Source organism: Harmonia axyridis, chromosome 3, assembly GCF_914767665.1.
Source record: "Harmonia axyridis chromosome 3, icHarAxyr1.1, whole genome shotgun sequence".
Taxonomy (NCBI): domain Eukaryota; kingdom Metazoa; phylum Arthropoda; class Insecta; order Coleoptera; family Coccinellidae; genus Harmonia; species Harmonia axyridis.
Window position 1 is genome coordinate 26,994,100 of NC_059503.1, and position 23,830 is coordinate 27,017,929.

Below are 23,830 nucleotides of genomic sequence, written 5' to 3' on the forward strand. Positions count from 1 at the left end.
AGATATATACACTTTCGCATGCGATTGAACCATCATTCGAAATATTTTTTCCAGTCAGAAGATGGTAGTTCTAAAACATGCATTGTCCACGAAGTTTATTTTTAATTTCTAGGAAGAGGAAATAGTAGTCATTCGGTGTCAAGTCGGGGCTGTAAGGCGGATTTGTTTTTGTGTGTGTACAGATACTCATTCATTGCATTTGAAGTGCGCATTGTCATGATGCAAGACGATTCGTCGTTTTGGGTGTGTTTCTCTCAATTTACCGAAAACTTCAGGCAAACAAATGGTTTCAAACCACTCTGAATTAACGGTCTTCTGATTTTCAAGAGCCACAATTTCCACAGGACCAGTTTTCGTGAAGAAAGACGCCACCATTCGCTTCTTAAAGCTTCGAGAACAAACAAATTTTGTTGGCTTTGTTTCACATTGAAGCACCCAAACTGCCGACTGGTCATTTCATTCAGGCTCTTATGCATATATCCACAATTCGTCGCCTGTGACGATGTTGTATACCGCTTTGGATGCACCACAGTTGTATTTCCAAATCATTTTACGGCACCAATCGACACTAGCAATTTTTTGAGCATCATTTAACAAATTTGGAATCTAACTTGCACAGAGCTACCGAACACATAAATGTTCGTGCAAAATCTGATGTATGCTAGTGATACTAATGCTTAAACATCTTTCGATTTCCTGATATGTCACGTGATGATCTTCTCCAATTAGTTTTCGCACAGCTTCAATATTTTCTGGCACAAAGACTAATTTTGGACGACCTTCTTTAACTTCGTCTATGAACGAAGTTCATCCACGTTTTAATTCAGTGTATCAGCGATATACAGTGGCTTTGAATGATGCTTCATCGCCAAAAGTTGTATTTAGTTGATAGATGCATTTCTTTTGCAAGTTAGACCACGTTGAAAGTCATAATTTTCCATAGCTCGAAAATGTTCACGAGTTAAATCCATATTCTGGCAGAGATGAAATTTTCAATTAACTGTGAACAACAAAAATTGTGCTCGTACGTCAAAACGTTATGAGAACTCTCTCTTCTTCTCTTCAGCCGTTGGACATCTAATGTTGGATATAGGCCTCTTCTAAACTCTTCCATGTTTTCCTATCCCATGCTTTCTTCATCCACTGATTTCCTGCGATCTCCTTGATGTCATCTCGCAATCTCTCAAGTGGTCTTCCAACGCGTCTTTTACTCATGCGTGGTCTCCATTGAGTTATTTTTAATGTCCATCTATTCGGATTCTGGCGTGCAACATGTCCAGCCCACTGCCACTTTAACTTTTCTATCTGCTCTGTGATATCTTTTACTTTTGTCCTCTCCCTTAATGATTTTGTTGTAGATTTTATCTTTCAGAGTTACGCCCATCATAGCACGCTCCATGGCTCTTTGGCACACACCCATTCTTTCCATACTCTTTTTTGTTAGGGTCATAGTTTCTAGCCTGTATGTTGCAACATGTAGTATGCAACTATCATATACTCTTCTCTTAAGAGCCATCTAAAATAGGCTTACTCTTCTCTTCACTTCGGCATTCTTATTTTCTTTATTCCCTATTTTTATAGTGTGTCCAGGATAGATATATTGTTCAGCGTTCTCAATATTAGTATTATTCACTTGTATTTTGTTGTTGCTATTACTCAGGATTTTTGTTTTATTCAAGTTCATGTTCAGACCAATTTCTTCAGATTTTCCGTTTAATTCTGACAGCATATTTCTCAATTCTTGGATATCGGAGCTTATTGATATGATATCATCTACAAACCTTAGGTGGTGTAAGTATTCGCCGTCAATATTGATTCCCTTATTTGTCCATATGTTTGAACAAATTTTCTAGTGCCAAAGTGAAAAGTTTAGGTTTAGGCATACTGTCAGACAACTGATCGAGAAGACAATTGAGTATAATATCCCATTACATCTCGCATTTGTGGATTATCACAAGGCTTTCGAGAGTATTGAAACATGGTCGTTTCTGAAGGCGATGGACGACGCTCGAATAGACTCTCGTTATTCCATACTGCTCAAGAACATTTATCAGAAGGCAACATTTCATATAAAAATAGATGACAACATGAAAACGAAAAAGATTTCCGTAGGCAAGGGAGTGCGACAGGGCGACACAATGAGAACTAATAACACAAAAAATGTCAAATTTTACAATATCAATATCAGATTTCACCTGGCAATATCAGTGTTTCCAATTCTCATTACATAAATAGTAGCCCTCGTAATACGAATCTAGAAAACGCCTATAACGTGGCTCGTCTCAGCGTCTGGAGATGTTCCTCTGACACCAGACCTTCAACTCTAATCTGGATGTGTTCAGCGTTCAATATTTGCCGTCCTGTCATTCTCCATCCCGCTGAAATGATCGGTCAATTTTCCTATAGGCGGCCCATCCGTGTCGGACAAACATGCGATTGATTGATTCCATAATGACTACGTCAATTTGTCGTGTTGTTTGATAATGTGTAATCAAACAAGGGTTATTGAGGGGGGGGGGAGCCGCCCAATCTACTCCCAGGGGAATGAAGGCTAATTTCGCAGATAACCGCAGATCATCCTGACCGTAATTGACCGGAGGTTTCGAAGTGGGCTTTGGAGATCATCGAGATTAGAACTCTAAGTGGTGCTCCTTGAAAAACAGGGATCTTTTATCAGCGAGGTTTTTGTTTAATTAGTTTCTCAGTGGTCATTCTCCCAACCATTGTTCATCATTCCGTTACAATGCCTGTAATTATCGAATTTCGAATTTAAGACTTGAAGTCATTATTGTATTTCTTATTATGCAGCTAAATACAACTTTTGGCGATGAAGCATCATTCAAAGCCACTGTATATCGCTGGTAGACAAAATTAAAACGTGGACGTACTTCGTTCATAGACGAAGTTAAAGAAGGTCATCCAAAATTAGTCGTTGTGTCGGAAAATATTGAAGCTGTGCGAAAACTAATTGGGAAAGATCATCACGTGACATATCAGGAAATCGAAAGATGTTCAAGCATTAGTATGACTAGCATACATCAGATTTTGCACGAACATTTGTGTGTTCGGTAGCTCTGTGCAAGTTGGATTCCACTTTGTTAAATGATGCTCAAAAAATTGCTAGTGCCGATTGGTGCCGTGAAATGATTTCGAAATACAACTTTGGTGCATCCAAAGCTGTATACAACATCGTCACAGACGACGAATTGTGGATATATGAATAAGAGCCTAAAAGAAAAGGCCAGTCGGCAGTTTGGGTGCTTCAATGTGAAGCAAAGCCAACAAAAGTTGTTCGTTCTCGAAGCTTTAAGAAGCGAATGGTGGCGTCTTTCTTCACGAAAACTGGTCCTGTGGCAATTGTGGCTCTTGAAAATCAAAAGACCGTAGATTCAGAGTGGTTTGAAACCATTTGTTTGCCTGAAGTTTTCGGTAAATTGAGAGAAACACACCCAAAACGACGAATCGTCTTGCATCATGACAATGCGAGCTTCAAATGCAATGAATGAGTATCTGTACACACAAAAAATCAAATCAATGGGTCATCCGCCTTACAGCCCCGACTTGACACCGAATGACTACTATTTCCTCTTCCAAGAAATTAAAAATATACTTCGTGGACAATGCATGTTTCAGAACTACCATCTTCTGACTGGAAAAAATATTTCGAATGATGGTTCAATAGCATGCAAAAGTGTATATATCTTAAAATCGATCATTTTGAAAAACAGTAAAAATATTTTGCATCAAAATCGCTTGTCTTGTCTTGCTTATTATGCATTAATGTACGATATGGTAATTCCAGCATAAACCCCTATAACTCCCTTATTACCAAACTGTATGTACGATCAGATTGGGATCTAGGTAGATTATAGATTAGATTTAATTAAGGTGATTCAGTTTCACTGCGATCTAATGGACTATTGTGTCCCTATCAGAGCTATTTCCTCCATAACGTGATCTACAGCTCGCCTTCCAGTTCCAGAGTTCTAATGAACTCCAGTATCTGAGATGGCTTCAAGGAGGCTAATTCCTCACTTCTACAAGTTTCTTGTCCAAAGCAGATTTTGCGTTGGCTAGTGGTGGCGAGGCATTCCGTCACCAGGTGATCCGGAGTTTCTTCCTCCTTTCAACAGAATCTTCACTCGTCATTTTCTGCTAGACCCATCCTCATGAGGTATTTCCTAAGTCTACAATGCCCTGTGAGGTATCCAGTTGAGAGGTGAAGTATATTCTTGGTAAGATCCAGAAACTCTTAGATTTCGCAGTGTCAAATTTTCGAAGAAACTTTTTGGAATGATCCAAAAACCAGGAAGTATCTGCAAAAGTGTTTCTCTTTCAGTTTTTCCTTTTCCTTCTCATAGGAACATTTGCCTATGCCACAGAAAGGTTCCGGGCCGATGAAAGGAGTTTGTGCTTCTTTTCAGGCAAGTGTGTTGGCCCCTTCATTCCCTCTGATTCCCAGACTTAAAAGACCTTTTTAAATTTGCCAATTTCATTCAAGAGATTATTATTATATTAATGACTTCAGATGGCCCCATAGAAAATAATATAGGGAGTTTAAGTCTGGGGATCGAGCAGGTTATACGTGAGGTCCACCTCGACCAATCCAACGATCTCCATATATTGCTGTTAAAAACTCTCGAGCAACTACACTAAAATGAGCAGGTGCACCATCATACATAAACCACATTGCCTGTCTTGTAGTTTTGTAGCCAGTTCCCTCCAGAAACGGAGATAGCGTTTCTTACAAGAAATTACAGTATAGTCTTCCTGGTTGAAATACCGGTATAATCAGCCAGTCATCCACAATTCCAACCCAAATGTCCAACGAAAACTGATGTTCAAACCGATCTCCACAAATTTCATGTGGATTTTCGTTAGCCAACACATGATTATTGTGAAAATTCCTTACAGCATTTCGCGAGAAACCCCCTACCTAACACCCTGTATATTATGAAATATTTTCCGTTTTTAATTCATTAATTTATTTTATGACAATGATCTGAAGGAGCGTGAATATGTTATGTTGTCACTGACTTTATTTTTTGGACGTTGAAAAGTTATGGATACTAAAGACATAGACATCACTTTCTCGTTGAGGAATAATCAGTTAATATAGAGGCAGCTTCATTGGCAACCAGAAATTTTAGTTTTCCTCTATTAAAAATGATAAGAAAAGATGAAAAATGAGAGACAGCAGACAAGGTAACGTTAGAAGAAAATGTTATTAACGATTGAGTAGGTATTTTATTCAAATTATTCAATGGTAAGCATTTTTATGTTGAGAATCATCCGCCCTATCTCGAAGATTCATCTCTCGGGTTATAATATAATCTAGTGTAAAGCCGGCTTAATGATTTATAAGGAAGGTAAGTTGCTTTTTATAATATATGACGACGTGGCAATTCCGGAGATGGTGATTTGTCATTCTCGGCTGTAACGTGCTGTTTTCGAAACTGAATAATAACTAGTTTTTTTTTGTGAGTATGAGTGAATACATGGATAACACAGTTCAGTTTCTACTTTTCATAACGTCATGGAAAAAAATTGCATATTTTAAGATACTGGAAATAACTACTGCAGCAGACGCTGAACCAGTGTGTTTTCGGAGTTTTTGCGTTTTCGTTTTTGTTAGCCTATCATTTATTTTCTTTGATGTCATCCGTCCTACACTGCAGACTTGATTGATTGGGAATTGATTACTAAGATCTTAAAATCGGCACCAAGGATTATTGTAAATTTCTTTTGGGAGCATCATTTCACTATTATATTGAAAAAATATATTTTCAAAAATTCTATATCTTCAGATTTTCGTACCCTTTTTCTGAAATATTGTGTCAACAAGACAGTTGCAAATCCATGGTAGGTTCTGTTTAGAATATAAATATTGTCATATGAAGTAAAATATGATATCTCCGATAAAAATATGGAATAATAAAAACGTTTATTAGGTGTACAACTTTTCTTCCGCCATTTTGCAATAGATAGCTGAAGCGGTAAGTGCTAGTCGAAATGAATAGATCGTAGATGTCATACAATAAGCTTAAGTATTTGTAAACATAACGCCATAGAAATATTGGTCGATCTGTGTCTACATCATGAAGTTCTCAATTAAACTGTTAGCTTTCAAGCCAAATTTTTGCCATTTGCGGGAGGTTTCAATTTTTAAAATTAAAGCAAATGGCGAGAATTTTACTCGTAAGCTGTGGTGAAATCTGCGGCTGAGGCTCATCAAATGCTCTGAAATATATATGGCCGCTATTAGTGAAAGAACGTGCCGAGGCTGGTTTCAACGCTTCAAGAACAGTGATTTTGACGTCGGGACTAGTATGGCGGTGGAAGAGAAAAGGTTTTCGAAGATGCAGAATTGGAGGCATTCGTTGATCAAGACTCGTGTCAAACGTAAAAATAATTGGCAGGACCATTGGGAGTGACACAACAAGCTTCTTCAAAACACCTGAAAGTCATGGGAATGATTCAGAAACAAGGAAATTGGGTGCAGTACGAGTTGAAGCCGAGAGATGTTGAACGGCGTTTGTTTGCTTGTGAGTGGTCAAGACATACTTGGAATCGTTGAAATGGGAAGTCCTACCCCACCCGCTGTATTCTCCAGACGTTGCTCCTTCGGACTATCACTTGTTTCGATTAATGGCACACGCCCTTGCTGACCAGCACTTCCAGTCTTATGAAGAAATAAAATTTTTTTCATAAGAATCCCAATAACTCATGAACCGTTGAGTTTTTAACCAAGGTATGACATATTGCCGAAATTGCCATAAAAAAAGCTACCTAATGATGCAATAATATACTGGGTGTGCCATTTGAAATAAGGAAGTGGCAGTATGTTTCCGGTATAATCGGAAATTGTAGAAATCTGAAAATATTTTAGGGAGGAAGATCATTGTCTCAACCACCAATATGCAAATTTTCAGCTAAAAATTATGGATAGTTTTCCATAAACGTCTAATAGGCTATACCGGTGAATCACCCTGTATAGTTGGTATGTCACCAAAATGAAATGGAAATGGAAGTATTGATAATAAATTAAACAAAGAACATTTTTCATATGCAAAAACCAATTAAAAACGCATTTCCAAAAAGTCTATAAAAGGTAAAAATAAAGTATCACAAAAATGAAATAAGTCAACATAACAACAAAAATATTGAAAACGATTGAAGAAAATTCTTGAAGAAAAAATCAGTCAGGAAAAACGTAGGTCATAGGTCATCCTCCTTACGAAAAAGATCAAAATAAATCAAGCATTTATCATCAATGAACTGCCATACGCCACATTGACTGACGTAGCACATTTCGAGGTTTTCATTGAAGAACTCGGTTCATCGCTCATCGTCTCCGAAAACAAAATTCCCCCGAGGCATAAGCCAAGGCGTCGACCGGTATGGAACGGCGAACGTTCTATCTCGACGCCTAGAGACGCCTCCGCCTACCGGCACACCAAGCGGACGCTCGAATTCTCACCTTCGAATTCAACGAACCGGTGATTTACGATCTAATCTCGAGGGAATGTAGAAAAGGAGGAATGCGGAAATCCCGAGATCGGGGATAGCAGAGTTCCGGAGATTTCTGTTCGGCGGGTTACGGCAGAAAAGAGCGCAACGAGTTTTCAATTAAATTTTGACGCCCTTGATATAAGAGAGGCGATTAGAAAATAATCGAGATCTCGGCTTTTGCGCTATTATTCATTTGGATAAAGATTGTGGCCTCGCTGGGAGCAAAAACACAAATTAAGTTTCTTGGTAGACTCTTTTTTGAACGCTGGTTTCCGAACAGAGCTCTATACAGGGTGAGTCTTTGACTTGTACATATATTTCAACCGAAGATTCCTGAGGTCAAAAGAAACACTTTTTTCCTTTATAGTTTTTTTCGATTCGGCCCGGTTACAAAGATACAGACTGCTGAAAATCGATAGAAAAATGTGATTTTCAGCTATATCTCGTAAATGGTTCTATTGAAGGAAATGATTTTTGGAATATAGCTTTTCCTTGATGTGTTACATCTTCTCCGAACACAAGATTCCCTACACATCTTTCAGTTTCTTCATTATGAACATTACATCACATTAAAATAGCAGGAATTCGAAGAACCCAACTCTTAAAAGTAATTTGGACGTTCATTGAACAATATTGGGCTAATTTGAAAAATAAAAGTATTCTTTATATTTTCTCCTACAAAGCGCCGTTTTCGAGTAACTTGATCTTAAAAAAAAAAAAAATTATCTGTGAAATTCGAAAAATTGGGTACTTTGGCTAAATGCAACTCTGTTCTGTTGTGGAAAAAAAACCACAGAAATGAATATTTACTATTATGTCATGTCTCAGATTTTAGAATTGAAGTACTAGCCAACTTAGTTTGAAAATGAAGTTATTTGAATAAGCTCACCTCAACTCTTCTATTTGATTTCAAATTACTGAGCTTTGACACAGCTCTTATAATAAGAAGATACTTCATCAAAATCAACATTCTATTTTGAAAAGTCCAGATTTCCCATAAAGCCCATGTTTAAAGAAGTTTTCACAAAATAGTCCATTATAATGACAACAATCAATATCCCACTAAAGACTGCTGCTCAATTCGTTATGATTATCGAAAATGAAATAGAAAATCAAGAGCAAAATATTTGATCTTTATCGTCAATGAAATTGGGATAACTCATTTTTTGTATTATAAATACTACTTTGTTCAACAAATGGAATGTTAAAAGTGAGTTTATGATGGTTTTTCCAATTTAGTAGCTTATTTCCAAGGTTCAAATTGTATATCTTATACTTGCGAAAACTTCAGTGTTCCGGTTACCAGGGGTGAATTAGCTCATTATGAAAATTTAAAATGGCTATATCTGTTTAACAAGGCCGAATCGGAAAAAATGGTAAATGAAAAAAGTGTTTCTGTTGACCTCAAGAATCTTCGGTTAAAATATGTGTATAAGTCAAAGACTCACCCTGTATAGGGTGAGTCAAAAATGTATACCGAGCTTTCTGATGGTTATGGTACATTGAAAAATAAGTATAGTTTTATGGAGTAACTTATGGCCCAAAATGCATAACAGGCCAATTGAAAAGTCGATTTTATTATTCAACATAGTTGCCTTAGAGGGCGATACAGCGAATATAGCGATCTTCCAATTTTTCGATACCATTTTTGTAGTACGATTTGTCTTTCGCTTCAAAATAGGCCTCAGTTTCGGCGATTACTTCTTCATTGGCGCTAAATTTTTTCCAGCGAGCATTCTTTTGAGGTCCGAGAACAGAAAAAAGTAGCTGGAGGCCAGATCTGGCGAATACGGTGGACGCAGAAGCAATTCGAAGCCCAATACATGCAATTTGGCCATTGTTTTCATTGATTTGGGACACGGCGTATTGTCTTGTTGAAATAGCACCTTTCTTTTCTTCAAACGATTTCATCCTTCAATTGAACAATCCAATATCGCTATATGTATAATAATCTGTTGATGGTCTGGCCCTTTTGGGGGTAATCAATGAATATTATACCTTGTCCATCCCAGAATACTAATGTCATAACCTTGCCAGCTGACTGTTGTGTTTTTCCTCTCTTTGGATTCGGTTTATCGAGTGCAGTCCACTCATTTGACTATCGATAGGAACCAGAGTGAAATGATGGAACCTTATTTCATTCATTGTCACATATCGACGCAAATATTCAGGTTTATTGCACTTAAACAGCTTCAAACACTGCTCAGAATCATTAACACGTTGTTTGTAAGTTCGCGTGGCACCCATTTTGTACATAGCTTTCTCGTGAATGATATGATGTACACGTTCAGATGATGTCTTCACAATGTCTGTATCTCGATCAACTTCACTTTACGGTCATTCAAAATTATTTTGTAAACTTTTTTGATTTTTTCGTCGTTGACAACCTGTTTTTTAGGCATCCACTGCGTTCGCCGTCTTCGATGCTCATTTCACCACGTTTAAACTTGGCATACCAATTAATGATGGTTGATTTTCCTGGTGCAGACCCCGGAAACTATTCCTCAAGCCAAGATTTTGCTTCAACTGTATTTGTTCCATTTAAAAATCAATTTTATCAGCACACGAAATTCTTTTTTTTTCAATCTTTTTTTTAAAAACAAAAGTAGCTACACTCACAACGCAATATCTCACAAACTAATGGTCAGATTGCTGTCAAATTTTGACACGTATCGTTTGAAGGTTGGTATATATCCTACAGGCACTTTTCTTAGTAAAATCCACTGGTGTTGTAATTCATTTTATACAGAAAAACCAGAACTACGACCACGACATTCTTATATGAATGTAGGTATAAAAGTCCAAAAATCTCCGATCTGGAGAAAATACCTGTCATATGATATAGATACATATATATTTTAAATTAGATAAAAATTTTAGCTCTCCGAAAATAAAATCGTAATAACATATTTTATGTTGGTACGATTTCATTTTCCATTCGGAAAAATATTATTATGCAATATAACTCATACATTTTGTGACAATCTGAAAATTCCAGTTTAGTCATAAAATTCTACGAAGAATTTCACTCTAATCATAGAATGAATCGTGATAAGACTCTTATCATAGCACTAATAATATGGGAGTTTTGAAGATTCGTCGAAATAAGTAGTTTCACATATTCTGTCATTAGTAAAGAGGAATATCGATATCAGTTTTCGATTTCTTTAATTTCTCGGAAAAAAATCAGAAGATTATACCATCCATTATTGCCTTACTCTAGTAGTTCCGGAGATCCTATCATTAGCATCTGGACTTCCTTATAATACACGTCTAATCATCGACAAAATGAGATAGTCGATGTCTGCTAGAGGCATCTCAATTCAAGAGAATTGATCGGATGTCATAGGAAATAGCCCCCAAACCATTATCCATCACAGACCTCTTTACATACCTCTCAACAGCAAATCTAATATCACCTCAGCTATTTCTCGGTCCTATCTACGGCATACCTAAACTTAATCGGGATTCGTCAACATTATGCTACGCTGTATTCGAATGCTGACCTGTTCTGCACCTGTTCAAACATCAATGACTGTATTCCACAATCAAGAAAGCTTATCGTGGGCGATATGGAATAAGTTCAGTGGCAATGTAATATAGCTATCTACCAATCGTAACAAGTATACCTTCTAAAAATCATTGACCAGCAATTTGACGCGTAGTAGAATAAAGGTCTCGTAGAACTAGTTGCCTATTTTCATGAATCATCTACTTTTAAGCTTTTTTATAATCTTCAGTTAACAAGTTGATCTCTACTTTTAGCGGCACTCACATTTCCATATTCCATTACAATTAAAACAGTCAATTCCGCAATAGAACAAATGGTAACAACTCTTCCTCTATGACTGTCGCTAATATAATGATTAATCCAACTCATTCGAACTTAGGGCGATTTGTTAGGCTTAAAGCTGCGTTTACATTAAGCGCAATTTCCTCGCGAAATAAGTTCTATAGAGAAATTGCGCGGTGAGTGGGCCCTCGCTGCGAGCCAGAGCTTAGTCAGTTTTTGTCCGCGCATATCCGCTCATAGGGATTCGCTTATATAAACGAAGTCCCCATAGTTCCGCTAGGGATTTATGTAACCTGTACCATTTCTCTCATGAAGAAGTTTTCATATTGGCTTCTTCCAAAAAAATAATTGTTTGCTCCGCCATCTTCGAGGGCGGCTTGTTTCCTATCTGTCTCGACCATAACAAGTTTCCATGTTGGCTGCGAAACTAGAAGTGAAGGCGACTCACCTGAGGGCTAGCCCTACTCACGCTGTATTGTGATCTATTTTTGGTAGTGCGAAATTTCACTCGAAACGAGTAAGTTTGGCCCGAGTGAATTTCGCGAGGAAGTTTCGCTTATGTGAACGCAGCCTACTACTAGTTGACATAGGAGAAATTACTCAAGCTTACAATATCAGTTTCTTCTTGAAAACGATGAATTTTGTGTTCGATAAAAAATCATAAAAGATGTACGTAATATGTATTGTTGCCATGAAACATGATTGTAAGATAGTCATTCTAATGCCAAAAACAAAAAATCTGCTTGATCCACAAAACTTTCATTGTGCGATCAAACTTTTGACTTAAGTTTTTTTTATTATGATGAATTCCAAATATGAAATGAAACTGAACTGGAACGATTTGCTCAAGACTAAGATGCTCAGAAATACTGCATATATGGGAGAGACGAATGAAAGATAATTAGGCAAGAATACTAAGATCTTTATAATCTAGGTTCCTGATCACTCGGGGTTGAAGGCAACGAAGAAGTCTATACACTCGCTAGAAAAGGAAAAGAAACTGAAAAGGGAGGAAACTGAGAGAGATCTCTACAAAAATTTCCTTCAGAACTGTTATACTGCAAGATCAAAAAGTATTTGGATGTCATGTCAGTAAGAACAAGCTACACCTACTCACTGGCTTCTTGACAGGGCACTACCCCCTCAGAAAGCATCTAATGAGATTAAGATTATAAGGATCTGAGGAGTGCGGATTCTGTGGGAAGGAGAAAGATACTTCTTATATCATGGTGACAGAATATCGCGCCATTGGAAGCCAACACAAAAAATTTGTAAGAGTTAGATTGCAACCTCCTTGAAGCCATCCCAGATACTGCAGTTGATTAGACGTATGGAACTGGAAAACAAGATCAGTAAACTGAGTAAGCTGAGTATTTCTAGATATATCAGTTATGACAATCTCCACAAAAGTTTCATGAAACTGACAATTCAGGTGCCATAAATTTAAACGATATAGTTATTTATAATACATGTGCAGAAGACATTGGTATTCTTCCACGAGTTCAAAATTCAAAAACGAGCCACGAAGTGGCATTCTTATTGAAATTAATGAAATATTTCCATAAATATCATTTAGTGATTCTTCCATTGAAAAATGTTGGTTGGCAGAACTGATTTCTTTAAGGCTAATTGATGAATTGACAGATAAAGCCGTGGCGGAAAGTTCGGAGTACCAACATATAATAAGAAAATATAACCATGAAAACTGTGCGTTTCTGATATATTCTCGCACGATTTTGTTCTACAAGATGTGGAAGAATGAACGGAATAACAATAGAATTAGAGAATAGTTATTTATAATACAAGTGCCGAAGGCATTGATATTCTTCCACGAGTTCAAAATTCAAAAACGAGCCACGAAGTGGCGAGTTTTTGAATGAACGAGTGGTAGAATGAGCCTTCTGTACGAGTATTATACATTATTTTCTCTAATTCATTGCATTTTTATTGAAATTAATGAAATATTTCCATGATTATCATTTAGTGATTTTTGCATTGAAAAATGTTGGTTGGCAGATCTGATTTCTTCAAGGCAAATTGATGAATTGACATATAAAGCCGTGGCGGAAAGTTCGGAGTACCAACATATAATAATAAAATATAACCATGAAAACTGTGCGTTTCTGATATATTCTCGCACGATTTTGTTCTACAAGATGTGGAAGATTGAACGGAATAACCACAGAATTCGAGAAATTACATTCCATCATCGAATAATGGAGATTGTTGCCCCTCGAGAAGAAGAAGAATAAAAATCTCAGATCATTCCACACAAGAAAGTAATTTGGAAATGGGGAGAAAATGACAATTTCGCAAATGACAGTTCCGCGCTTGGAACGTAATAAATATCTGGCGTTCTTCAGCGGGATCTCCTCTCGAAAAGATATTGATGACCTGTCTGCCGGCAAGGACGAATCCCGTTCCGTAAAAATAGCTTCGTTACGGTTAGAATGGCACGTCCATTTGAATTTATCTGGTATACGTCGAACTCTCTCGCATTGTGTGCCTAGAAATTTCGAGGTTTCGCACAGAATGCAGCGAGTTCCGTAATTGTTTCGTCGTCCTCACTTAACTCGCGTTTTCCTGTCACTCCTGAATGTCGCCTTTCAATTGTCAAACCATCATTTCGCATTATCCTTTAGTGGCGCTGCTTCCAGAAGGTGCCACATATTGTCCCATCTATACGTCAATTATTAGGTTTATCGAACCTAATTCGTACTGCAGGAAATATAATATTGTGGGCGTTTGTTTTTCATCCAACCAGTAGATCAGACCTTCACTTTATTAATTTAATAGCTCATAATTCCCAGCGTAATACGATCACCAAAACTTCCGTCAAATTTCATGTAGGATGGCGTTAACAATTTTCAAGTAAATTGATAAGTTAGTCAAGTCAGAAATAAGAGCATCTAATGCGAATTTGCTCAACAGATTTTGGAGTGTCTTTCAGACGTTCCTTGGAAACTGGGACTATTTGAATTCTGAAAATTGACATTATGATATCACTCGATTTTTTCTTCTTTTCTCGCATGAATGATTCACTTATTTTGGTAACCCCAAATTCTCTCTTGAACGTCGATTAACGTTTTGTATAAATCATTGCTGACCGAGTTGTTGACTTAAGATGCGCGTAAAAAATGGCGAAAAAATAAAGACGCTTGGCGTCGCGCTGCTATTCAATATTTTTTCGCAGAAAATACCATTTTTCGGCAACCGTCTGGGAAGTGAGCACTTCCCGGAAGCTTTTTCTCTGAGAAAGTAGCATTTCCCGGCCTAGTCCGGAAAGTACGTACTTCCCGGACTAGGCCGGAAAAGAATCACGTCGTTTGTGTCATTGTGAATATGAAAATCTTGGTTGGTATATTTTTAATAAATGCAGTTGAAAATTACCATATCAACCGAGAAAACGGCTGACAGTTCATATGAAATTAGTTGTCAACAATTTGCATGTTTTTTATCACAATCGTAATTAAATATGGAAAGCAGCAGCGATAGTGTTATTCTACACGGTTGCCGAAAAAATATTGTACGCAACACGCCCGAAAATGGTTTTTCTGGACTCGCAGACTTCCAGGACTCGCTTACGCTCGTCCTAGAATTTTGCCTATTCGTCCAAAAAAACCATAATTTCCGGACTTGTTACGTAAATTACTATTTTATTTATTATTATTATTATTATTATTATTATTATTTATTTCCGTTTTGTTCTTACAACTACATACTATTTTTCCGAATTAAAAGGTCAGCGATTTCAACGTGTTTTATGTAATGCCCATTCCATTTATTATTTTTCTATTTTGGCATTATGCAGGGCGCCTGAAGCAAAGAATTTTTTGCGCCCCTGCTGAAAGAAACACCAGCTCGGATGATAATACAGAACTTTCTTCTTCCGATGAAGAATCTTGCAATCGTGCGTAAGAAAAATTAAATTCTAGTGAATGTATATAATGTGTCGAAATAAAAACAAAACAGCACAAAAAAAATTCAATGCAAATTCTTAGGAAATTTTCCATATGTTGAATGTGCAAACATCAGCTTCCAAATAATTCGAAAGCGAAGGTAGTGTTGTTTTCGTCTTAGTGAAATACATAATGATTTTATCCTTCCTTCAATGAGAGTAATAGGAAATTCTGTTCATATTCTATGGGCGGCTTAGTGAAGGCGTTTTGGAAAATTTTATTGCAGCGGTGCGGAACAGACGTATGCTGTTTTTGAGAATCAAGGATGAAATATGAGAAAACTGCCACCAAACTGGGCCGAATTACCACCCCTCAAATGGAGGCGTCTGAAATTTCTAAAAAAGAAATCGGAGGTCCTTGAAGATCTTTTCTCTAAGTCTTATTGTTCTCGAGATGCTTTCAGTGTGTATCGAATTTTGTACACCTTGTACACAGCTTGAAATCGTTTTTGGATATCCACCACATGCAAAATATTCACTCGGGTCTGTTTTCACTGAAATATTAGTTTCTTTGTCGATATGCTATGTGTCCAATAAGACTAAGTGCCTATAATCGAAGTTCAAGCCAAAAATTGTACCGAACGATTAGATTTATTTGTGGCCGGTCATTAGCACGATAACTTTCGAAACATGACCTCGAGACATGAAATTTTCAGAATTGATTTAGGGTCTGATTACGCTCAGTTCCTCAGCGAACAAAAGATTCCATAAGAATATACTTTTATTAGCTCAAAGATTCATTTGAAATTTTGTGAAAATATTGGAGCATGAAAAAATTTCTTTCGAATTTTCGGTCAATATACGACAGATTTTACTAAAATTTCACGTGCAGCTACTTATAATAAAAGAAAGATGAAGAAGAAAAGAAAGAATTATCCATAATTTGAGGTAAATATGAATCAAAGAGTATCTTATTTTCTTTTCTCCAGAAAAATCATTCTAAAATTGTGAAAAATTACATTTTTTGTCTTCTTTCCAAGGTCAGCGTTGAGCTGGATCAGTATCTGAATGTAGGTACAAGTGTTCAAAAACTTCTGAAGTCAAGTTAGTGTTCTGCACAAATTAGTGTAATGTATTATTTTGTCCAATAAAAATTGGATAAAATACTCTTGAATTATGATCTCAACAGTGGAAAAAAATAGGTACATATTACGTTCGGTTTTATTTGAACTTTCAATTCAGACATATATTGGTTTTTCCGTATTTCAACTATGTATGTAAAACGTATTCAAATAATCGTTATGTACGGCTATAATAACAACAACACTTAATGAACAGTAGTTACGGAAAGCTGCTCATAAAGTTTATTTACAACCCATAACTGAATTTTATGGCGTACTCGAAATTAAATTTTCCGGACATTATCATCTCCATTTCCATCAGCTCGTCAAAAGATATCTACATCACTAATGCTCTTATTTTTCATTGTAATAAAGGAAGAGATAAGTTTTTCAAGTTTATTTTATGCAACAGAATTAATATATTAATTTCAGCTTTCATTTCATATACATTGTTTTAAAATTTACAGTAATAAACCTGTAAAAATGTATCACGCCTGAAATTTTCACAGTTTTGACATGAGCAGAATGAAATAGTAATTTACGTAACAAGTCCGGAAAATAGGGTTTTTTTGGACGAATAGACAAAATTCCAGGACGAGCGTAAGCGAGTCCTGGAAGTCTGTGAGTCCAAAAAAACCATTTTCGGGCGTGTTGCGTACAATATTTTTTCGGCGACCATGTAAAATAACACTATCGCTGCTGCTTTCCATATTTTATTGCCATTGCGATCAAAAAACATGCAAATTTTTGACAACTAATTTCATATGAACTGTCAGCCGTTATCTCGGTTGCTATGGATTATATGATTCTTTTCCGGCCTAGTCCGGGAAGTACGTACTTTCCGGACTAAGTCGGGAAATGCTACTTTCTCAGAGAAAAAGCGTCCGAGAAGTGAGCACTTCCCGGACGGTTGCCGAAAAAAAATTAAATAGGAAATCTCCATTCAGAGCTTTACCTCTTTCAATTAAATTTTGTGTAAAAGTTGGTTGTTATGACACATTGAAGCTCCCAGCTCGTCACCACGATCTTTGAATTTTTCGCCACCAAATCAAGATATCTAATCAAAAAAACATTTTTTCACAATTTTTTCGATATATCAGGTATTGAAAAACAACGTTTCAATAGTTTGGGAGCTGATTCTATACCTCAAAATAAGTAAAAAGTTTCATATAAACATGGGTCCTCAAATGAGCCGTTTTGGAGATATGAGTGATTTTCGGTTTTCTGTAGGTATCTTACTTCTTTATTATTATCAGAATATGAAAAACCTAGAAGCAAAGAATTAATCAAATTCAAAAATAGAAGGATTTCAGGCGAGTTTAATGAAAAATCTGAAAATTACGGACAATGAAACAAAATTAAAAGAATTTTTCGAATTTCAAAAGAGCAATATAACTTCGTATTCCAGCTAATAGAAGATGAATTTGATAAGCCATCCTAAAATCGTGTAATTTTTTCAATAACACGCGCTTTACGGGCAAGAACGATGTGGTATTGGCATGCTCAGGAATGCTGGAGTAAGATTTCGGAGGTTAGGTTAGGAAATCCTAAGGTAGAAGAACACCAATTCTTTCCATCAGAGGCAATATGCGTAATTTCTTAGAGAATACTGGATGTAGGTACACAGGTCCTTTTTGAGCAAAGCAACGCACATCATTTCTCATCATTATGAAATTATATCGATGGATATGGAATGCCAAGCAAACTTTGATGTTTTACCGTGGCCAACCCGTTTACATAATTCAAATCCTATCAAAGATGAGATGTAATAACGGGTGTTTTTTTTTTCGAGGTATATAACTTTAAGTTGGCATTACTGTTCAAGATGGCGACCGATTCAACAGCTTTCAAGTGATTTATTCTCAGTTTGGTTTGACAATTCATCATGAATAGACTCACGCCTGAACAACGCTTGCAAATAGTGCAATTTTATTTCAAAAATAATGGTTCTGTGCTGAATACGTATCGCGCACTACGTCCATTTTATTTTGTTTAGCGATGAAACTCACTTCTGGTTGAATGGCTACGTCAACAAACAAAACTGCCGCATTTGGATTGAAGCTAATTCTCAAGTGTATGTCGAAACACCGAAACATCCAGAAAAACTGACTGTTTGATGCGCTTTATGGGCTGGTGGAATCATTGGTCCGTACTTATTCAAAAACGATGATGGCCAGAACGTTACATTCAATGGTTATCGGTATAGAGCCATGATTACTAACTTTTTCATTCCTGAATTGAGCAACCAAGATGTCCAGGAGCTGTGGTTCCAACAAGACGGCGCAACATGTCACACAGCTCGTGCCACAATTGATTTATTGAAAGACTCGTTTGGTGACCGCCTAATTTCACGTTTTGGATCTGTGAATTGGCCTCTAAGATCTTGTGATTTCACACCGCTAGACTACTTTCTGTGGGGCTATATAAAGTCATTGGTCTATGCGGATAAGCCACAAACCCTTGACCATTTGGAAGACAACATTCGCCGTGTTATTGCCGATATACGGCCACAAATGTTGGAAAAAGTCATCAAAAATTGGACGTCCAGATTGGACTACATCATATTTAAAATGTAATGCCACAAGATTATCTTACGGATAAATAAAATTCATATCAATCGAATAATCAATCCATCGTTGTTTTATTGCAATTTAAAGTTCTATAGCTCTAAAAAAAACACCCTTTAAAAGGAGATGGTCCATCCACTTCGCGCCATCTACGAATACTTTGGCAAAGTTAATCCATGAAGTACGAGTTACTTGAAAGTGAATCTACAACTCGCCAAACACTTTTTTTTTTCAGATTACGTGTTACTGAAGTTTCTTGCAATCTTCAGTCCCAATTTAAGATTATCACCTCGTAAATTTTTTTCAGATTACATGTTACTGCAGTTTCTCGCAATTTTCAGTCTCAATTTAAGACTACCACCTTGTAAAAAAATGTTAAAAACATTATTCTTTTCAGCTGTTCTAATCTAATCTCACCGGGAATTTTACAAGTAGACTGATTTCTAAACTAAGATTAGGTTCTAGTTTTTTCTGTTATAAAAAATGAAATAAATCCTCGGTTTCGTTACTTGTGAAGAAATTTTTTATTAATTTGTTTAGGTAACCGAATCTAATAATTAAAAGAGTAGTATTATCATTATCCATTTAAATTAATGATTACAATAACTGCAAGAAAAATGTACCAAGAATATCCGTTGAAAATAAATAAATTGATTAAGCTACTACCTATTGAAATGCATATACGGCAATTTAACTTTGGGTTTTGTAATGAATACATATATTACCGTTTGTGCATTAATTCATTAACCATAATTGTTTCAATTATAGGAAAGATACCCAATGATAACAAACTGCCTTCGCATTATCCGATACCCAACTTAATATCTATAATTTAGATGTTTATATGACTTTCGTAAATATTATTGATAATGCAGAATGTCTTCAAATGACATTCACTCTCTTAAATAGAGTTAAAATGCCATAAATTGAGTGTTAACTTGTGAATTTCGAGTATTTCACTACAGGCTTTCATTACTTATGAAATGAATGGAGCGTTGTTAAACTCAAGTTGTAACAGTTTGAAATTTCAGGAGTAATATCTAAATTACCGGTCTCACATTACCATTCATACCGTTTCAAAAGAGACATATCTTAGTAATAAAATATATTTGCGTCTTATATTTGTCGCAGCAATGTTCTCAACCGTTTAATAAGGAAATCGAACCTCGGACTTTTAAATCATTACTTAATCGGGTTATTTTCGGTTGTTCCTTGAAGGAACAGGTTCATAACATTGAAATCGCTTCAATTGTGCTCAGAGGAATTCTGCATTTACGTTGTTAGGTATCGCTTACAAGAAAAAGTGAGGAATTTATCAAGAACGAAAGATATTTTTCTACACTGAGAGTACCTGTGATTTTCACTGAAGAAAAAAAACGCTCTTGCGGTCAATTTACCAGTTTGTGCTTGAGTCAATACCGTACTTGTTATATCAAAAAAATCGATAGAATCTAGTTAAATCATAAATCCTTAAAGCTATTAAATTCCATGTATAAGACTGAATCTCAATATGGTCAATATGATAAGGATTTGTGAATTTTTAAACGAAGAGAAACCAAGTGTTTATGAACTAATCAGTGAGCGTATTAAGGAAATAAATAATGAGTCAATTGCTGACATTCATAAATTCTTATTCGACTCTGATTCATTAAATTCATTGAATGAATTGACAGCTATAAATCAAGAGCATTTGTCGTTCGAGATCTAGTTAGAAGCAGCGAGCAATTAGTTTTCAAAAACAAAAAATTAGTTGGCTGCGAGATACATATATGTTTTTTCCATCTTAATGTACCAAAAACTAAAAATACTTTGATCAGATTTTTCTGATAAGAAGGTCATTGCATGTTTAGTGAGTTTGCGGCTACCGCTCTGAAGTTTTCATTCAATTTTCCCAGTAGTATGGAACAGCAGTTCATTCACTCTTCGTACCTCCCTACGAATTTCCACCCCGTCATCGATTTCCCTCTCATCGAAGTTTCGTAAATCAACCCAGAGTCTCGCCTTTGCCCAACTTGCGAACTTCTTGAATGGGGATGCTATTAATTTTTCGCCGAAATCGATAAAAACCTAACCTAGAGGGTGAAAGAGGTTAGGATGGAAAACCACCCCGCTGCGTCGGAAAAATCAGCAACCGACTCACCTTTCGGGAAAAACGTGTACTTCTTGGTCGGACCGACTGTTTCGGCGTGACACTACTATTGCGCGATTTTTCTCGTCTCTTGTGCGACTGCCTTAAGCCTCGGCACAAAAACAACTGAATGTTGTTCTGCTCTCTCGCTTACAGAAAACGCGCGTTTTGTCGGTTCCGGGCTGACACTGAACGCTGGCCACGTTGCCGGTTCTATTGGGGGATATTCTTCAGATTTTCGCACGGTTCCATTAGGTTTTTCTTTATTCGAACTCAAAGAAACTAATATTTTTTCGGCGTTGAAGCTGCCACTGTCTGATGTGTGTCTTTTTGTGCATTTGGATTGCATTTGAATGTTGTATCATATATTCGTATAAAATACGAAAAGTGGAAAAATAAAAAACTTAAATGTAGGTAAGTTGCTGGAGAAACTGGTATTACATTTTTTTTCTGATTTTGCCATACAAAGTGGCACTTTTAAAACTCATTGACCTTTCGAAGTGTTCTACTTTTCGACTTTTATCAGTAATTATGAAAAATTAAATATTTCGCAAGTGTTGAGGAAATAGTAATTTTCGGCAACCGTCCGGGAAGTGCTCACTTCCCGGACGCTTTTTCTCTGAGAAAGTAGCATTTCCCGGCCAAGTCCGGAAAGTACGTACTTCCCGGACTAGGCCGGAAAAGCATCATAGAATCCATAGCAACGGAGATAAAGGCTGACAGTTCATATGAAATTAGTTGTCAAAATTTTGCATGTTTTTTTATCGCAATCACAATAAAATAAGGAAAGCAGCAGCGATAGTGTAATTTTACATGGTTGCCGAAAAAATATTGTACGCAACACGCCCGAAAATGGTTTTTTTGGACTCACAGACTTCCAGGACTCGCTTACGCTCGTCCTGGAATTTTGTCTATTCGTCCAAAAAAACCCTAATTTCCGGACTTGTTACGTAAATTACTATTACGTAACAAGTCCGAAAAATAGGGTTTTTTGGACGAATAGACGCTTACGCTCGTCCTGAAAGTCTGCGAGTCCAAAAAAACCATTTTCGGGCGAGTTGCGTACAATATTTTTTCGGCAACCGTGTAGAATAACACTATCGCTGCTGCTTTCCATATTTTATTGCGATTGAGATCAAAAAACATGCAAATTGTTGACAACTAATTTCATATGAACTGTCAGCCGTTATCTCGGTTGCTATGGTAATGATCAACTGCATTTATTAAAAATATACCTACCAAGATTTTCATATTCACAATGACACGAACGACGTGATTCTTTTCCGGCCTAGTCCGGGAGGTACGTACTTTCCGGACTAGGCCGGGAAATGCTACTTTCTCAGAAAATAGTAATTTACGTAACAAGTCCGGAAAATAGGGTTTTTTTGGACGAATAGACAAAGTTCCAGGACGAGCGTAAGCGAGTCCTGGAAGTCTGTGAGTCCAAAAAAACCATTTTCGGACGTGTTGCGTACAAAATTTTTTCGGCAACCATGTGAAATAACACTATCGCTGCTGCTTTCCATATTTTATTGCGATTGCGATAAAAAACGTGCAAATTTTTGACAACTAATTTCATATGAACTGTCAGCCGTTATCTCAGTTGCTATGGATTCTATGATTCTTTTCCGGACTAGTCCGGGAAGTACGTACTTTCCGGACTAGGCCGGGAAATGCTACTTTCTCAGAGAAAAAGCGTCCGGGAAGTGAGCACTTCCCGGACGGGATTGTATGACCAAAATTGTGAAAACTATCAAAACCTACTCACAAGTAGTTGAGAACGCCTATTCGATTTCAATGAGATTGGCGTTTGGCAATTTTTATTTTACTACAATATGCGGTGTTTTCACTAGGAAAAAATTTTCATTTCAAGAAATGTCTCTTGTTTTATTAACTGACTTTGCGCTCCTATTATTTGGCGATCCAGCAAAATGTCCGGTATGCCGGTCCTGGCGGTGGTCCTGGATTCCATCATAAATAAAGACTTTTTGTCTTCAATTCTGAAGATAGCTCTCAATCAGTTCAAGTTGCTCGTTCCTCATGCCGTAGACTTGTAAAGTAAAAGTTTATGATTGACATTGCTTTGGCCAAATCCAGCAGGCTAGCTATGGGTACTTCGCCTCATTGAAGCGATTTTAAAATGTAGGAAGTAAGTTAAAAGAAATTGCAGTTTCGGTACTCTTTTCCTTGATAAAATCGTACTAGCAGCCGAAAAAAAAATCGAACTGAAAAAAAACCTTTGAGAACAAAAATTATGGTCCTATAATTACCTAAATTATAAATCGAAGATTTTAAAGAGAAACTTTTCCACAGTAATTTCAATTCATCTGGACTGGAAAAATACCTAACTGAAAAAAAAAGGTTCATAACACAGCATAGCGACTGCATTATAAACCTTAAACAGAGCTTGACAGCAATCATCGGTAACTGATGATATCTTATGTTTTAACTGTTTGACGGCATGATACATTTCAGACTTTTGGAGTTTTGGACGTTCTATATTACTATTATACGATCTTGACAACTCTGAAACTAGGCTAGACGCTGCTGTTATAAAATTCTCATTAAATTTCAGAATCTCAGAAATATCTCCATCAATTTGAAAACTATTCCCACAAGATTGACCTGAAATATGACAGATAACATTCCAAGTTGTCTTGGATTTGTTAAACAGAATTAAGTACTGACTAGTGACTACTGAGGACTTTTTAATATTCATTGAGAACCACTGGGTATTCAAAATGAGACTTACTGAAACGTTATTATTGAGCTCATTCCAAATGGCATACCATGTATATTCTTTTTTTATTA

General features: G+C 36.6%; 1 protein-coding gene across 1 annotated transcript in view; it reads right to left on the bottom strand.

Moving 5' to 3' along the window:
• LOC123675746 (calcium/calmodulin-dependent protein kinase kinase 1) overlaps positions 1-21,184 on the bottom strand; it is a 77,131-nt gene extending 55,947 nt beyond the window's left edge. Inside the window, exon 1 of the mRNA XM_045611237.1 lies at positions 21,032-21,184. The gene's annotated coding sequence lies outside the window, so the exon portion shown is untranslated. The remainder of the gene's footprint in view (positions 1-21,031) is intronic.
• Between the last annotated feature and the right edge of the window lie 2,646 nt (positions 21,185-23,830).